The sequence below is a fragment of the Emydura macquarii genome, unplaced genomic scaffold, assembly GCF_026122565.2.
Source record: "Emydura macquarii macquarii isolate MOO-44397 ecotype Brisbane River unplaced genomic scaffold, CSIRO-AGI_Emac_v2 contig_1551, whole genome shotgun sequence".
Lineage (NCBI taxonomy): Eukaryota > Metazoa > Chordata > Testudines > Chelidae > Emydura > Emydura macquarii.
Window position 1 is genome coordinate 20,280,622 of NW_027131688.1, and position 16,491 is coordinate 20,297,112.

At 45.4% G+C, this 16,491-nt stretch overlaps 1 long non-coding RNA gene across 1 annotated transcript; it reads left to right on the forward strand.

Moving 5' to 3' along the window:
- Nucleotides 1-9,663: 9,663 nt before the first annotated feature.
- Nucleotides 9,664-15,920, forward strand: LOC137157740 (uncharacterized). Its single transcript, XR_010921224.1, has 3 exons — nucleotides 9,664-9,786; nucleotides 13,088-13,294; nucleotides 15,810-15,920. It is a non-coding gene; the product is annotated as an uncharacterized lncRNA (long non-coding RNA).
- The last annotated feature ends 571 nt before the right edge of the window (nucleotides 15,921-16,491 follow it).

Below are 16,491 nucleotides of genomic sequence, written 5' to 3' on the forward strand. Positions count from 1 at the left end.
AACAAGCTTACCCTGCTACACACTGGCTCCCCGCAGCCAGCACAGCTGTTACCTGAAACCCTTGGACATCAGTTCAGGAAAACAGTTTGGATCAGTCAGTTTCTGAGTGGAAATGGGGTCATTTTTATAGCTAACCCCATCTATGTAGGTAGAAATGTTTATATCCTAAAAAATCAGTATATATGGGTATTTCTTTCCTCACTACAGTTCAGATTTGTCTTTGACCTCCCTAAAATAGTCTTTCAAGTGCAGGCAGTTACATAAGTATCATAGTGTAGCTTCTATATTGTAGATGAGGAGACTAATTTTAGATGAGAAGGAATGAAGTGCTGATTGAAAAGGTCATCAGACCCTACCAAATCCTGTCTAGGCTACACCTTACAATAGGGGAGTCCTGTCTGATGGCAGCAGGCTCCTGGCATATATGAGAGTATGCCCTTTTGACTGTGATCCAAAAATCTTTTACAAAGGGGAGGGAGGGTTTCTAAAAGTAGCGAGAAATGCTGGGCAAAGATCAGAGTGTTCTTAGCCATGCAAGGAAGGCTCAAGGGAGCCTCACAGGTATCACACACTATGTCAAACATTATAAACTATCCATTTTAGACCCTGATTCAACTAAGCATGTGCTTAATTCTACACATTGTGACAGGACCAGACCTGATGGCTATAGGAGAGTGTTGGAGGGTGTCTATATTAGCCCCAGGATCAACAAATCCTTGTTCCCTGGGTGATTCAGCTGGAATTACTCCAGGACAATTAGGACAATTAGGCCAGCTGAGGCCAATTAAGGAGCTTGCCCCAACAGTTAAAAGCCTCCCTGTCAGGCAGATAGGGGTAGCTGAAAGGGAGCTGAGAGTGGCTAGGGAGTGTGGTGTGGTGTGGTGTGGTGTGGTGTGGTGTGGTGTGGTGTGGTGTGGTGTGGTGTGGTGTGGTGTGGTGTGGTGTGGTTGCTACTACAATGTGAAAGGTATAGGAGTCAAAGAGAAGCCTGTCTGGGCAGGGCCAGGGGTTATAGGCATGGAGGCCTGAAGAAGGATTTGGCTGCCCAGACAACTGAGTGATGGTGTTGTGGTGGGGTGATCTTCCCTAAACAGGGGAGGATCACGGGGACAGAGAGACCCATGGTGAGGGGGGGAACCCTTGCCCTGGTTCCAGGAAATGGACCACGAGCAGTGGGGCCAAGCACAGGCGACCCAGGGAAGGTAGTAGCGCTCACCGACTAAGTGGGTTTGAGGCTATTCCTTACAGCATCCCTGGGTTGGGGCCTGGGGCCCCAGCTCCCACCCAGCATAGCCAAGAAGGGTGCAGGACCTGTGGAGGGGCAGAACAGGCTACCCTTGCCACACCATGTACGTAATGTTTAGTTTACGCACGTAATGCATGTACGTAATGCTTGTTTAGTCTGCAAAAGAGAAGAGTGAGGGGGGATTTGATAGCGGCCTTTAACTACCTGAAAGGGGGTTCCAGGGAGGATGGGGCTAGGCTGTTCTCGGTGGTGGCAGATGACCGAACAAGGAGCAACGGTCTCAAGTTGCAGGGCGGGAGGTCTAAGTTGGACATTAGGAAAAAGTTTTTTACTAGGAGGGTGGTGAAGCATTGGAATGGGTTACCTAGGGAGGTGGTGGAATCTCCATCCTTAGAGGTTTTTAAGGTGAGGCTTGACAAAGCCCTGGTTGGGATGATATAGCTGAGGTTAGTCCTGCTTTGAGCAGGGGGTTGGACTAGATGACCTCCTGAGGTCCCTTCCAACTCTAATATTCTATGATTCTATGAATCCCAATGGGGCTACTTATGTGGTTAGAATTCAGCACATGCTTAAGTGCTGGATCGAGACCTTAATCCATAAAGGGAAGGAGTATTACTGCCCATGTGGTACGTTCTTTCTTTGCTTTCTAGAAAGCAAACAGAGACTGTATCTGTCCCAGTTCTGCCCTTCTTTGTACAGCTGTCCTGTGGCAGTAATTCAGACTACCTTAAGATTTACCATATTTTTACCTTTTTGTACCCAGAAAGTTCAGCTGAATGGGTTCACATGCATCTTTCTAAACTGGTGGCACCAATCTTCTGTCTCAGAGAAGATGGTAGCAGCTCTTCAGCAGATCATTTGTTGGGAAAGAAGGTCCCTCCCTACTTCCCACTTTAAGTACAAGGCAGACCTTCTCAGAACCCTGGTGTCATGAGCTTTTGCTGTACTTCCCACTTTAGTGTTTAGGAACCTGCCTCTGTGCTCAGCCAAGCCTGAAGAATGATGGAGTGGTGTGTCTTGCTGTTCAGACTCACGTGCTCATTCTGACAGGCAAACTATGGCCAGAGTGCAGTTTGGGAACCCCATCCCCTGGAAGCCAGATAGTATTTCAGGCACATTTCTTAGGCTGATCATGTGTGTGTAAATCACAGGGCTAATTGCCTCTCAAACCTCCACCACCATTACTCCAACAGTGGACTTGCCAACACCAAACTGGTGGTGCTACTGTCATGACTGGGACATGGATGGTCTGATCTAGTGGTCGGAGCAGAGGTCAGGCGTTGGGCTGGATCAGATAACAGGAGATCAGAGTTTCAGGCAGGATGGGGAAAAACCGAGAGTCATGTGTCAGGCAGGGTCAGGTTACCAGGAGATCGACAGTAGGAGCAGCTATTACAGGGGAAGCAGTCCTAAGCAGGGAGAATTCAGTTGCATGGACAATTTCCTGTTTCTGTGCCTGATTTAAATAGAAGCTGTGAACCAATCAGGGCCCCCGTGGTCTACCACTCAGCTCCCAGGACTGGCGGTCCACTGTCAGAGTTCAGCTCCTATTCTGACAACTCTTAGCAGGTCACGGAGTGGCAGGTTGCAACTTACTAGCTCTAAAGAGCCCTCTGGAGTAGAGTTCAAGTGCCATGGTCCCTGTCAGCTATGGGCCAGTAGCTGTCTGGGGTAGCCAACCCCCAGAAAGCAATAGTAACCCGCCTCTGTACGGATAATGATTCCCTCAAGCGAGTGTTTTGGCACAGTGGCTTGGTGCCAGCTCCTCATGTAGATCAGTTAAGGTCCGTTTCTTCATGCAGACTTTCTGAAACCACAACTGAGTCTGCAGGATGATGTGATCCCACCACACAGTGCTTGTTCTCCTGCAACAGCAGTGGTGGTAAACCCAAGGGTTTCCCATGACAATAGCAGTATTCATTGTGTCTGTCCAGTTTGACATGAACAAATGGTCCTCATCCCTCAAGGTCCTGGTGTCTTTGACATCTCAGAAGATGCTTCTGAAATGCAATCCAGTATCTCACCATGCACATACTCCACTACACAAACATTTCAGCTGCAAGAAAGAGCAGGATCTGCTCAGTCAATGGATCCATGGCTGTGACCCAGTTTTGAACAGACAAAGTGAGGAGAGACCTGATCTGGAAGAGTCACTGGTCAACATGAAGGTGAGGAAGACTCTCTTCTGCACAGGGGTCCAGAAAGGACAGGAGTGTGCTGCCAACAATATACCACAAACCAGGTCCTAGGGAGGCTCTGTTTGACCCAAAGAATTCTGGGATATGACTCCTGAAACCATAGCACTAAATTCACATACCTGGATGCAGCAGCGTGGATGCACTACACAGGTTCTATGCAAAATCAGCACAACAAATGTGGACTCTTGAGACGGGTTTGCTTGGCTTGTGGCCACATGGACACAACCCATGACGTGAGTATGCACACCAGTGTAGACATACCGATAGTGGGATGTGGTCGGAGGGCTAAGTCACCAGACAGACCAAAGTCAGAAGGAGGAGGGCGAGGCAGAGGGGTTTCAATGTTGGGTCTTGCCATAAGGAGGCACTCTGGGACGCTTACTTTATGATATTGTTACTTTAGTAAAAGGCAAAAGACAATCCTTTGGAGAGGGATGCTTACAATACATGTTTCAATACAAATAATTGCAAACACTCCATTCATAATGAAAGACATTACAAACAACCAGAAGGCAGTAGGCCAGGGAATAACCACTAACGAGGCTGAATCAGCGTCACTAGTATGAACACTGTTAAGTGTGCTGTGAATTCTTGGTGTGCTCTGTAATGTCATATGTGGAACCTCCAAGAGAAAAACTAGGTGAGGTTTTTGTCATCAGCTAATTTGAATGATCCCCAGGGTTGCCTGTAATAGTAGGGAACTGGACTTGATGACCCACGAGGTCACTTTCAGTCCTATGTCCTACCTACCTTATAGAAATGAAGCAACCTTGAGACTTACGTTTGTGGATACAGTGACAGCCACAATGTAATATTTAGACACCTTGATCCCTCATAGTAGATCTTTTCACCGAAGTCCTCCTGTCATGGCTGGAGGTGCTTTCTAGGGTGACCAGATGTCCTGATTTTATAGGGACAGTTTTGATATCTGAGGCTTTTTCTTACATAGATGTCTATTACCCCCCACCTCAATCCTGATTTTTTTGCACTTGCTATATGGTCACCCTAGTGCTTTCCATGTTGCATTTCACCACTGTTGTGGCATATCTGATTTGAGACAGAATCAAAGACCTTCTCTGTGCTCTTGGCAATATTAATAACTTCTCTTCAGTTGAGGTGTAAGGGGAAAATATCCCTCACTATACCCTTCAATCCAGGATTCTTCTGAAATGGATTTGAAGGTTTCTAAACTGCAGCCATGAGAGAGAAAGCTAAAGGTTGTTATATTTGTAAGCATCACATCTTTGTTTTCTCCAGATTTCACATTTGGCATTTGTGCAGGCATCTCTCCTCCAGCTGTGAGATCATCACATATTCTAAATCAAGCAGGCTTGTTTAGTACTTGCATGGAAGTTTTCCAGGGAAAACCCTACTGTGGGTGTGGATTCAATATTTGCAGTCAATGGGGATTTTACCATTGACTTCACAGACTAAGAAAAGACCCTTTATCATCAACCACAGCACAAAACATTTTTGGATGAGACTTAAAACTGAAGGTCCTGACCTTCTGTGGGCAATAAAATTCCCATGGATCATTTCAGAGAAATCAGTAGCTATAAAGTCCTGATCAGATTAACTTCATTCTGTCTCCCTAAACTTCCCACTGCTCAGTCTGTTCATTAAAATTTTCTTTTCCTGTTCTGACCTCTTGTGCAGTGTTGCTATGTTCCAGCCAAGAGGTGGTCCAATGGCAGTGATGGGTGAGGTAATTCACATACATGGACCCGTGCCAGCACTCATGTGAGTTGTTCCATTAACTCCAAAGGAGTACAGAGATCATTCTTAAACCATCTCTACCTGTGATAGCATTGCTAGAGCATTGGTAGTGTTCCCTATAGTTAGCATGGGCAATACAGTGACATTACTGTAGCATTACCTACTCATGTGAACATTTGCAAAATGTGAACATTTTTTAAGGTGACCACTGGACTTGCATGCACTCGTACCTACTTGTGTAAGGAAGGGTTTGCTGGATTAGGCTTTGTTTATAAGGCTTACAGCACTAATGTTTCTCAAAACACTTACTCTATTTCCTTTAGTGAAAATTCCTGGAGCTGGAAAGCCTGTTGGGAAACTCCAGGCTCCTGTGATTCCCATGCTCAAACTTGCATTAAATAAATTAGCCTAGCTGGGACCACAAGGCTAAGGGAGAAATTTGCAAACAGCACAAATGAACATAAATCTATCTGCTGAGCACGGTGATTAACTGATTAAACAAGAAGGGCAAAAATAATATCTGTCATTTGTAGCTGCATGTGAATAACTCTATGAAATTGTAACATTAGACAGTAGTTTTTGCTCATAGTCAGCAAGCAGCTGTTCCATTAACCTCAGGGCTGTCTCTGTGCTGGGTGCTTAATCAAGCAAAAATATGTACTTATTCAAAATTAATCTATGCTCCTACAAGCAAAAGGGGCTTCTTAAAGTTGATCCAGTAAAAGAAATGTGAAAATGTGGGCTTGTTTAAATAGGAAATGGTTCACAAAAGAGACTGTCAGAGGACACGGAAAATACTGCTCAGGCTGAATCCTGAGGAGTCATGCATGGCCGGGGCCAAGTGCCATGCAAATGCTCCATTTCCACTCTTAAGGGGGAGGCGGGCAACAGACAAACTGCCAGCTCAGCTCTGTGGAGCAGAGCTCTGCACCACCGATGCCAAACATCATGCACTGTGCGCTGTAATGATCCAGTCAATAGCAGAAGTGTGATCCCTACATCTACCGCATCTTATTGGTGCGAGCTGTTAGCTGTGCCACCCCGAGGTGACACATGGGATTATGTGATTTTTCCCCCTCTCCCCCCATCCCAGATTTCTGCCTTCCATTTAGCAACAGCTTTATAAGAGGTGTTAAAAGAACGTGAAGCAAATAAGGGGAAAGATTAAATAATAATCTTGCTTTTGGCCTTGCTTTTAACCCAGATAGATTAGGATGCAATCAAGGGAGAATGAGTGAAAGCATAAATTTAAACTTGCCCCCAAACAGAGTAAAAGTTTTGCCCCTCTGTAATGAGCGAAGATAAGTGGACAGATCCAAGTAAAAGTTGCTATAGTAACCAAGCAGCTGGGAGGGAGAAAGGTGTAAAGAAGAAATGCTGAGACTGAGGAAGTAACTCACTCCCTAACCCCTCCCATGAGGTATAAAGGGGGTGATTCTAAAGCCTCCAGGCCCAAGACCCCCCACCCCAAAAAACAAAACATGACCATATATTGGAAGGGGTGGTACCGAGGGGGCCCTACAGGTATAATTAAGTTTACCAAGAAGAAGGGGGCTCCGTTGTGTATGGAGCCATAGTTAGGGAAAGGGGGAGTTCTCCGGGTGCATAGAGCTATGGTGGGGTGGGAAGGGAACTTTATCCGCATATAGAGATAAGCCCGACTGGTGTGAAGAGCTTAGAAAATACAGTTATGGGAAGGAAGCCCGACAGTTGTGAAAGGCTGTAATTTTATGCTTGCGTGTTTGACCCCAAGAAACCCATCGCATTGCCTGCAGACTGGACTCTGAACTGTTGCTTTCCGGCAAACTGTGTTTGGGAAGTGAGAGACAAGGTGGGGGAGCCCTAACAAGAGGTTTTAAAACTGTGGGCACACCTCCCTAGGGGGTGTGGAGGAACATTTGGGGGGAGCGATGATGCTAGGCAGCTTAGGCAAGCCCCGCATGGCAGGTTTCCACCCCCTGATTCACCTCAGCGGGGCCACCCAACCAAAAGGGTGGTTTTCAAATTTTTTGAGCTGAGCCACCCATTTTGAGTTACAATTTTTGGTTGCTCCCCCCCACACCCCCCAACCCAGACAGGCTGGGTGGCCTGCTGAGGTGAGTTGGGGGAGGAGGTGGTGCTCCCTCCCTGAGGCATCTGGCATCATTGCTCTCCTCCCGAACATACCTCTGCACCCCTCTGGGGGTGTGCCCCACAGTTTGAAAACCTGTATAGAAGATTCAGAGGTGATGCAGGGGGCGGTCATGTGCCCCCCAGAAACTTTAAATTGTGCCCCTGCACTGTCAACCATTACGCGTCGCCTCTGACACCAACAGATAGTGCCCCAGTTGAGGGGCTGGGTGGCTGTCTAAGTAGAGCGTAGGTACAGACTAATAGTTTGAGAATCCAGTTGTGTTTAAAGAGCGATTTGCCTTTGATAAGCTTTAAAGTGACTGAGGCTATGTCTACACAGACAGCGGCAAAGTTGCTGCCATAAGATCGACTTATCTGGATCAACTGAGCAATCAGTGAAGACCGGCTCAGTTGATCCAGAAGTCGATGTACTAAAACCACCTCCTCAAGTGGTGTAGCACTGCGTCAACGGGACCGTGGTTTCCGTCGGCGCGGTGCACTGAAGACAGCGCGCAGGAGAGAGGCACAGAAGTCGACGGGAGTTACGCAAGTTCCCGTTGACTGCTGCCGAATTGCCGAGTGTAGACCAAGCCTGAAGCTCTTTGGGCCAAACCAGTCTGTGTGTAAGCAATGCAATTACAATTAAACTAAAGTCAACAGATTTGTGCCTGTTTCTCCCAGGGCTGAAGCTGGCTCCATGTATCTTGCTGTGTAATAAACTAACAGAAGAATGAAGTCATTTGAAAAAAACTAAAGGAATAATTGCACTTGAAACTATGTACTTGTAGAAAAGAGCTTCATGTACAATGCTGCAATGGCTGAAAATTCAAGCATTTCCAGGCACGAGATACAGGGGAGCTATTGAAATCGTAGGTTCTTTGGATTAGTATTCAGAATGATGTTGCTCTGTGTGGGGTTTCTCAGTGGGGGCAGAGGCAAGTGAAGGGTGGGGCCATTGGCTACAACAGCAATAAGAGGAGTGTGGATTAAGCAGCACCAATAGCAGTTCTGAATGCCTCCCCTTTTCCCCATAGTGCTCTCTGCGCATCTCCAGACAGTGCACAATGATTCTGCTCACCTCACAGTCATCAAAGGTCAAAGAAACCCCCCTCATAGCTTGGTGTTTCTCAATATTGTTCTGCTGGGTTAAATGAGTCAGAGTCATAACTTTCCAAATAATGGTTCCTATGGGAGGTTGTGGACTAACTCTAGATTGTCTATAAATCAGCACATTCTTTCAGAAATATTCATTCCTGTTCATGCAAATCTGTTAATACATTTCATGCATCCTTTCCCTTGAGTGATTTTATGTCAGAGCATGTGAGTCACTTGTACTAACCAGCTGTTCAGTAAGAACACACACAATCTGGATATGGCCTTGAGATGCCAACAGGCAATTCTTTCATGGTTTCTCTCTGATGCCATAAAATTCTTAGGATCCATTCAATTATAGGGAGTCTTATGATGAAAGCATGTGTATTGCATTCTTGCATAGCAATCAATGTGTCCTAAAAGGAGCTGGCTGCTGGGATATTCATGTGGGGGAAGTTGCACATACTTCGTGGCAAGGGCACTTACCATTGACATTTTTGGCCTGGCAAATCCCTAATGAATCCCGGATGGTTAATCCCATAATGACACACTATTCACTCAATGCCCAAAAAATGATATAACATTATGCTTATAGCACAGCCTCCTCACAGTGAAAGGCAAATAGATTCCAAGATGTGAGATCCCCTTAATGCACCCAATGAGCCAGGCATAATGTCATGTTCAGTTGCTCAAGATATCAGTTTTTTTAAAATCCTATTATATGGGTTACAATATAACAAGGGCAAGCTGAATGCACTATTTGGGCTGAGACTGAGAGCTAAAATCCTGAATTCATGTCCTTTTTCTGCCACTGATGCACTGTGTGGCCTTGGACAAAACTTAACCACCATGTCTGAGTTTCACCCTTTCTGGAACGGGGACAGTTCTGTTGATCTTCCTCATGGCTGTTGGGGCGGTTGGTTAGTTACATTTGTATGGTGACCTGAAGAGTCTAAGTGCTGTATAAAGGATATGTAGGTGTTAGCAGCAGTAGATTTAACAATATGTTATCACATCATATTCATTAACTCATTTTCATATGACCATAGGTTTCATGGAGTCAGCAATCTCATCCGATTCACTCATCCTGCAACAGGTAGATGATAATGTAAAATCTCTGCAGTTCAAGTTTGCAGACAACCCGACTGGTGGACTAGTAAATAATGAAGACAGGTTACTGTTAGAATTATTTGAATCTCCTGGTGTGATGAACCTTTTATGGGCCAGCTAGGTGCTGCAATCAGAACCACCTATATGTAATCAAGGGCTGCTTTATTTAAAACAGGAAGCTGAGGTGGTGGAGCCTGGAAACTAAAAGCAGCTCAACTGGTGATATCTGGCCCAGCTCCCTGGGGCTTGGTTTTACACAGAGACTTTTGTTTAGAAATTTAAGTTTTGAGTCATCCAGACCCAGGCTTTGAGGTAAGAGCCTTTAAATTGTTGTTCAAGTCTTTCAGAGGGCTTCATTCAACAGGAGACCTGTTAATTAGAGTGTTTGGTTTCTCTTTGGCTGGGCTATTACAGTGAACCCATGGCTGCTTCATTGATGGGGAAACTGAGGCAGGCCTCAGCAGAGCCATACTTGGTCAGCAGGTGGTGCTACAAGACAGGCGGACCCCATTACACCTGGTGAAATGGTCACAATCTAACACCTTGTGGGTTTGTTTTATTTTAAATATAGCCAAACACCCAGTAATACATCTGGGAACAAGGAACGGACATCATACCCACAGACTGGGTGACTCTGCCTTGGAAAACAGTGACTCAGGAAAGGATTTAAGGGTCATTGTTGATAATTGCCTCAATATGCACTCTGAATGCTGGGGCAAAAAGGCTAATGCGAACTTTGGATGCCTAAAAAGGGGACTATCAAGTAGAAATACACACAATTGCCTCTGTACACAGCATGAATAAGGCCCTTACTGTAATACTGAGTCCAGTTTTAGTGTCCTTCAAGAAGGATGAAGAAATATTGGAGAGTTTTCAAATGAAGGACAAAAAGGGGATCCAGGAGCTGGAAAAAATGTCCTTTACGTGGGGCTCAAAGAGCTCAATTTATTCAGTTTGTCAAAGAGAAAGTTGAGAAGTGGCTGGATTACTGCGTATAGGTACTTACTCAAGGCAAAGAGATCTGAATGGGGGGGACTTCTCATTCTTGCTGATAAAAGACATAACAAGATCCAGAGGCTGGAAGTTGAAGAGAAGTTCTGTAGCCTGTGTATGAGGGGAGTTGGACTGGTGCTCAGCGTTGTCCCATCTGGCCTTGTAATCTGTGAATTTTAGTCCACCTGTTCATCTCTTTCCTTCATGGGCCTGGGGTAGAGCAGGATTGTCTACATTCTTCTCAACATATTCATAGCAGTTGTAGCTCTGTATTATAAAGATTATAATCTAATCTCATGCTTCAGGGCTGCAGATAGTCACGTGCAGGGGCCAGAAAGGAATTTCCTGTCGTCCCCCCCCCCCCCCAGTGCACAATTGTAATCTGTTTTTCTTTTCTTTTTTCCCCCATCTTCTGTAGCATGAGAGATTGGCCACAGCTAGAACTGGGATACCAGCTGGAGGGTGCAGGTGCTCTGTGGCAGTACAGAAAATCCTTTGTCTTAGATATTTGGCTGGTGTGTCTTGCTCACATGTGGGGGGTCAAACTGATCACCAGACTTGGGGCTGGGAATTTCCCTCCAGATCACTTTGATGGGGACCTTGGGGTTTTTAATTACCTCTCCCCCACCCTGACCACCCTCTGTGTCATGGGGTGTCTATACTCCATACTGGCCAAGCAACCAAGGGGTTAAAGCAGGTACTGCTGGCCAATGCTGATTGGCAGCTTCACAGCAGCTGGGAGAATAAAAAAGCTGGGAAGTGGAGCAGTGGTGGACTGTTTGCTAGAGGAACAAGCAGGCTAGAGATGGAAACTTCTGGATAGGAAGCTGCTGAGAAGCTATGCAGCGACAACGGCCTGAGAAGGGGCAACTGTCCCTACAAGCTAGAAAAGCCTACAGCAACCAGAAGAGGTAGGAAGGTGCTCAGAGCACAGCAGGATCTATTCTGCCCGTCTAATTTAAGGGCCCTGAGCTGGAATCCACTGGAGTGGGTGGGCCTGGGTTCCCCTACCAGCCCCTGAGAGTCTTAAGAAGTGATGGGTTTCCAGAGCACCAGGACCATAGATCCTGCCTAGTACAAGGGGGGAAATCCAGGCAAGAGGCACTGACTGGCCAGAGAGAGTGCTGTTGCTTTGACACACCAGCTCACACTCTGCAGCAAGTGGCAGAGATCCCCTGTGGGGAGCTGGATGCAGCTCACCCAATCAAATTCCCACAGGTGGTACCTCAGTCTCCCCTGTTGGATGCCTGTAGCATGCAACCGCTTAGTGTGAAGATTTAAAAATACTTTAGTTTAACTGAGGTCCTTGGGCTTGACGTAGGGGTATTTGAGTGACATTTAATGATGTGTGATATGCCAGTCAGACACTGATTTAATTGTCCACTTCAGCCTGAGACAATGGACCTCCAGTGCAGTCAATGGCAGCCCACCTGCACAGATCCACTTGTACAGTCAGGGTCTAACAAGTTAGTAATGGTGCCAGGAACACTTCTGTGTGGAATCAGTGTCTACTTGTCCCAAATGCTAACTGGGATTTGTCAGGGGTGCAGGGACTTGTATGTGCTAATTTCGGTTCACTCATTGACTTCCTGTACATTCTCAAGCAAGCCACTTAGCCTATCTGTTTCCTCATCTGTTAATAAAGGATTACTTGACTCTCACAGGTGTGCTGAGGGTTGGTTAATATTTATATAGTATCTGGAGATGGAAAGCACAGTAAGTGATCTCTTCCCACTTCCTATAAACTTCTAGTGTAATACTTACTTCCTTATAGTTATCAGGGAAAATACCTTGAATATAGTAGATGCTGAGGTAATCTTACTTGTATTGGTCATCCTTTAACTTTGCCTCTGACAAGTGTTAACTATGGCTTTTTGTCATTGTTTCTGTTATATAAAACATTATAGAACTGACAAAAAGATGGAGATAGAAGAATTATACAGTGTTGTGTGTATACATTTTATTTACTCCACAAAATGGAGTACGCGTTTGTGACCAACATATGTGACTTCAAGACAGAAAATCACTGATGAGAAAATTCTGCTTTTCAGTTAATGCAGGCTAAAGAGCTACTTAAAAAAAAAAAAAAAAAACTGATTTGCTGTATTAACTTTGATTTTTTTTTTAAAGAAAACCAGGCTAATTCATTCAAACGTATTTGTTATAGGACAAATAGCTCTTCACTCAAACCCCTGGCCTTGCCCTCTTCTCATTCAAATCCCTCCTCAAGATTTGCTTCTTTGCAAAGCTGATCAATGCTCACCCACAGCTGTCAAACGCCCTCTTTGCCCTGATATTACACATGTGAGAGCTTTTCTCGGTTTCCATCTCCTCCTGTGAGTACCAGGGTGGCTTGGACTTTTCCTGGGTTTTTTTGCATGTTAAACTTCCCAGAGCAGCGAGTGTCTCTAGTGGCGCCTTGTACAGTGCAGAGCAAATAATTGGTGCTGAACCAATCAGAGCTGAGAAACAGACCCTGCCCCAAAACAATGAAAACTCAAACCTAAATTAAGGCTTGCACCTCTAAGTATCCAAAAATCATGAGTCGTGCAGAAAAGCATGATCCTGAAAGCAGTAAATAAACAGTGGAGTGCTTTTCATTTATCTTCTGGTTTTTCAGTCTACAGGATGCACTGGGGTCATGTTTCCAAGCTCTCCTCTGCGGCCAAGAAGGCAAGAAATGTACTTCTATGAGAAAATGAATGCTGAGATTCTTATGTAAGCTCAGGACTCAGAAGCTGGAGCCTTAAGAAAACCAGTCTTGCAAGATTTGTGATTAAAATCAGAAGCGTTGGCAACAGATTACATTTGGAGAAGAATGTCCAGGGTGAGAACTCTTACAAGCTGAGATGCTTGTATAATGGAGAAAGGGCCAAACCCATACTTCTTGTGCACCCAGAACTCCCATTGACTTCAATGGGAGCTTTGGATGCTTAGCATGACAGACAACTCAGCGCTCGGTGTTTCAGGTTAGGGACCCAAATTTGAAGCACCCCAGTTATTGGACACGTCTGAAGATTCGGGCCTACCTATAAATGTATTGATTTTGAGTCACCTCTGCTGGTGCAGGGGCAGTTGCGCCCAAGGGGGTGATTTGTGCACAGAGCAGGGAGGTAGTGTTTGCACCAATGCTTTCCCCGTGTGTTTAGATAGGAGGCCAGATTTCAACTGCAGACGATACCTCATAGAAGGCTCCTCAGTGGTGTCTGTCTGAACAATGTGACGATTTAGCGCATTGTCTGGGCAAGTCCTTTTCCTAGTGAGCAGGGCCTCCCCCCAGTAGTTAGTAAGTTGTTGGGTGCCTCATATCCCTGGTAATGTTCTGTGAGTAGAGCTGGGTGGGAAACGTATTTTCCCATCCCATGCATATTTACGAAACTTCAATATCTTTTCCTGTCTCAAACCCAAATTAAAATCCAATCTTAAACATTCGCTAACCAAAAATCCCTGAAATTCTTTTCATTTCAAAACATTTTATTTTGATTCCGAGCTTTTGACTGCTTTCAGTTTAGCTTACAAGTCAAACCAGAAATTCATGGTGAATTGCAAAACTGGGACTTTTGGTTTCAAAGATGTCTGAAGGAAGTGTTTTGACCATTTAAAGATACTGACTTTTCTCAACCCCCTTTTTTTGGGGGGGTGGGAACCCTTGTCTAACCTAACCTTGCTCTGCAAACCACTTCGGTTTCAACAAATCAGCAATTTTGTGACAATCTGTTGAAAAATTCCTGGCCGGCTCTGGTTGTGAGCACCTTGTCAGCCCTCTCCAGATGGGGTTGTTCACTGCCGTAGGCCTCTAACCTGTAATGCAGTGGCAGAAAATGGCCTAGTTGTGGGCTGACTCAAACCCAGATGCTATTTCACTTCTTGTAGTGCAACTAGCAATGCACTAGTTAGAAAACAAGTTAAACAGTTTGCAGTCACCCACTAAATGACGTTTTCTGGTAATGGTGCTGCCAGCCCCCTTGCACCCACCTGCAGAAGAGCTCTGCCCTTCTGTAAGTTAAATGCAGATGGACTATTACTTATTTCCTACCATGACTGGCACATAAGCTCATAGATTTGAGGCCCACAAAGTATTAACATCACCTCGTCTACTCTTCTGCACAACACAAGCCTTTAAATTTCACCCAACTATTTCTGCATCAGGCACTTCTCTTGTAGTTGAACTAGAACACGCTCTTTAGCCAGACACCCAATCTTAAGAACATAAGAATGGCCATACTGAGTCAGGTCAATGGCTCATCTAGCCCAATATCCTGTCTTCTGATGGTGGCCAATGCCAGGTGCTTCAGAGGGAATGAATAGAACAGGTATTAAGTGATCTTGATCTAAAGGATCCACCCCATTCCTCAATAAGATGTTCCAGTGGATAATTACACTCAGTGTGCACTTTATTGCTAGTTTGCCCTATAGCTGCAGTGCCTTTAGACCAATATTGAGCTCAAGGTGCACAAGTACTGAATGGTAGCTGGGGTGGAGGAGAACATGAGTAAAAAGAATGAAAGAACATCGTTGTCAGTGCTTTAAACTTACAAATGATTGAAGCAACACTGCATCCACACTTATCACCTTAATTGCGAAACCTGAAAATATCCCTGTACAGAGCCCTGGATTCTCTGCTGAAATATTCAATACGTGTGAGTCTTAGATGTAAAATCAGACTAAATATAAATTTTCCCAGCATCTTTTAATTTGTGTGTTGAACTGGGAAAAATCTTCATGTATTTTTATGAATCTGGTACGAGCCTCTGTGATTGTTTGTTTGTAAATGACTTTGGCCTTAGATCAAAAGGGATTGTTGAAGAAACAAAGAAGGAATAGGAAAACAATAGCCTAGATAAGGATCAGCCTCATTCCACAAATAATTAAACACAATAGCCAGGTTTATAACTGGGCATAGAAAGAGAAAAGGGACAAACCATTATGGGTGCAGAGGGGAGGGGAGTTTAGAAATGAAAGGCTGCGGGGAGTCTAGGGTGACCAGATGTCCCAATTTTAGCAGGACCATCCTGATATTAGGGGCTTTGTGGAACATAAGAAACTATAATGTCTCCCTTCTCTCTCTCCCTCCCCACCCCCAAAACCAAAGTGTCCCAATTTTTCAAAGTTGCTATCTGGGCACCCTAGGGGGTTGAGTAAGTTGGGTGAGGCTTCCCAGGGTGTCAGTGAACAGCTGACAGGCTGAGAGTGATGGACACTCAGAATGGGAGGTTTGTTGCAAACGTGCAGGCTGCCTTCCAGACCTGAGGCAAGAGCTCTGTGTTTGGGTTTGGCTTTGCCTTTTGAACCCAATGTACCTAGATGATAGTGTCTGATGAACACTGTCTTGTTTTGCAAAGGTTGTCCTGTGACACTGCAGACATCTGCTGCGTGCACAGCTCCCAAGAAGGAAAGGCTAAGTTGCTTTGGCCCTGCTGGAGGAGCCATAGTGAGAAATTGGTGCTGACACCAGGGACCCAGTCTTGGAGTAGTGGGGCTCCCCCTGGACCAAAGCACAGGTCCAGGGCCTATCACTGATGGGGATAGAAAGGTTAGAGGTAAAGTTCCTTGTGTGTAAACTCTATACCCATAATCTGGATGTAATGGGCCAGATCCTCAGCTGGTATAAATCTGTTTGTCTGTGGCACTCCACCTATTTACACCAGCTGAGGATCTGCTCCAATGTTGCTGCTGGCATCTGCCTCGGATTTGCATTCTGAACGCTGATGGCAGATTGCAACAGCCTCATTGGAATGGATTTGCAGGAAGAACCGGCACGGAGGGAACACGAAGTAAAATGCTTACCTTCTGCTCCGATATGTCAGTAGTTCTGTGCTCTTGTGGTTTCACCATGTGAGTGCTATGGGCCATCACTAGGTTCCTACACACAGTCTGAGTGTAAACGGACTGTGCCCTGTGGCCCCACTTCTCAAGACTTCATGTCCTGACTAACTCCTTGACCACTTCAAGTCCTGTAGATCCCAGCAGGATTGTGGAAGGATCCCTCTTGATCAGAGGTAGCTAAGATTCAGGGGTGGATTC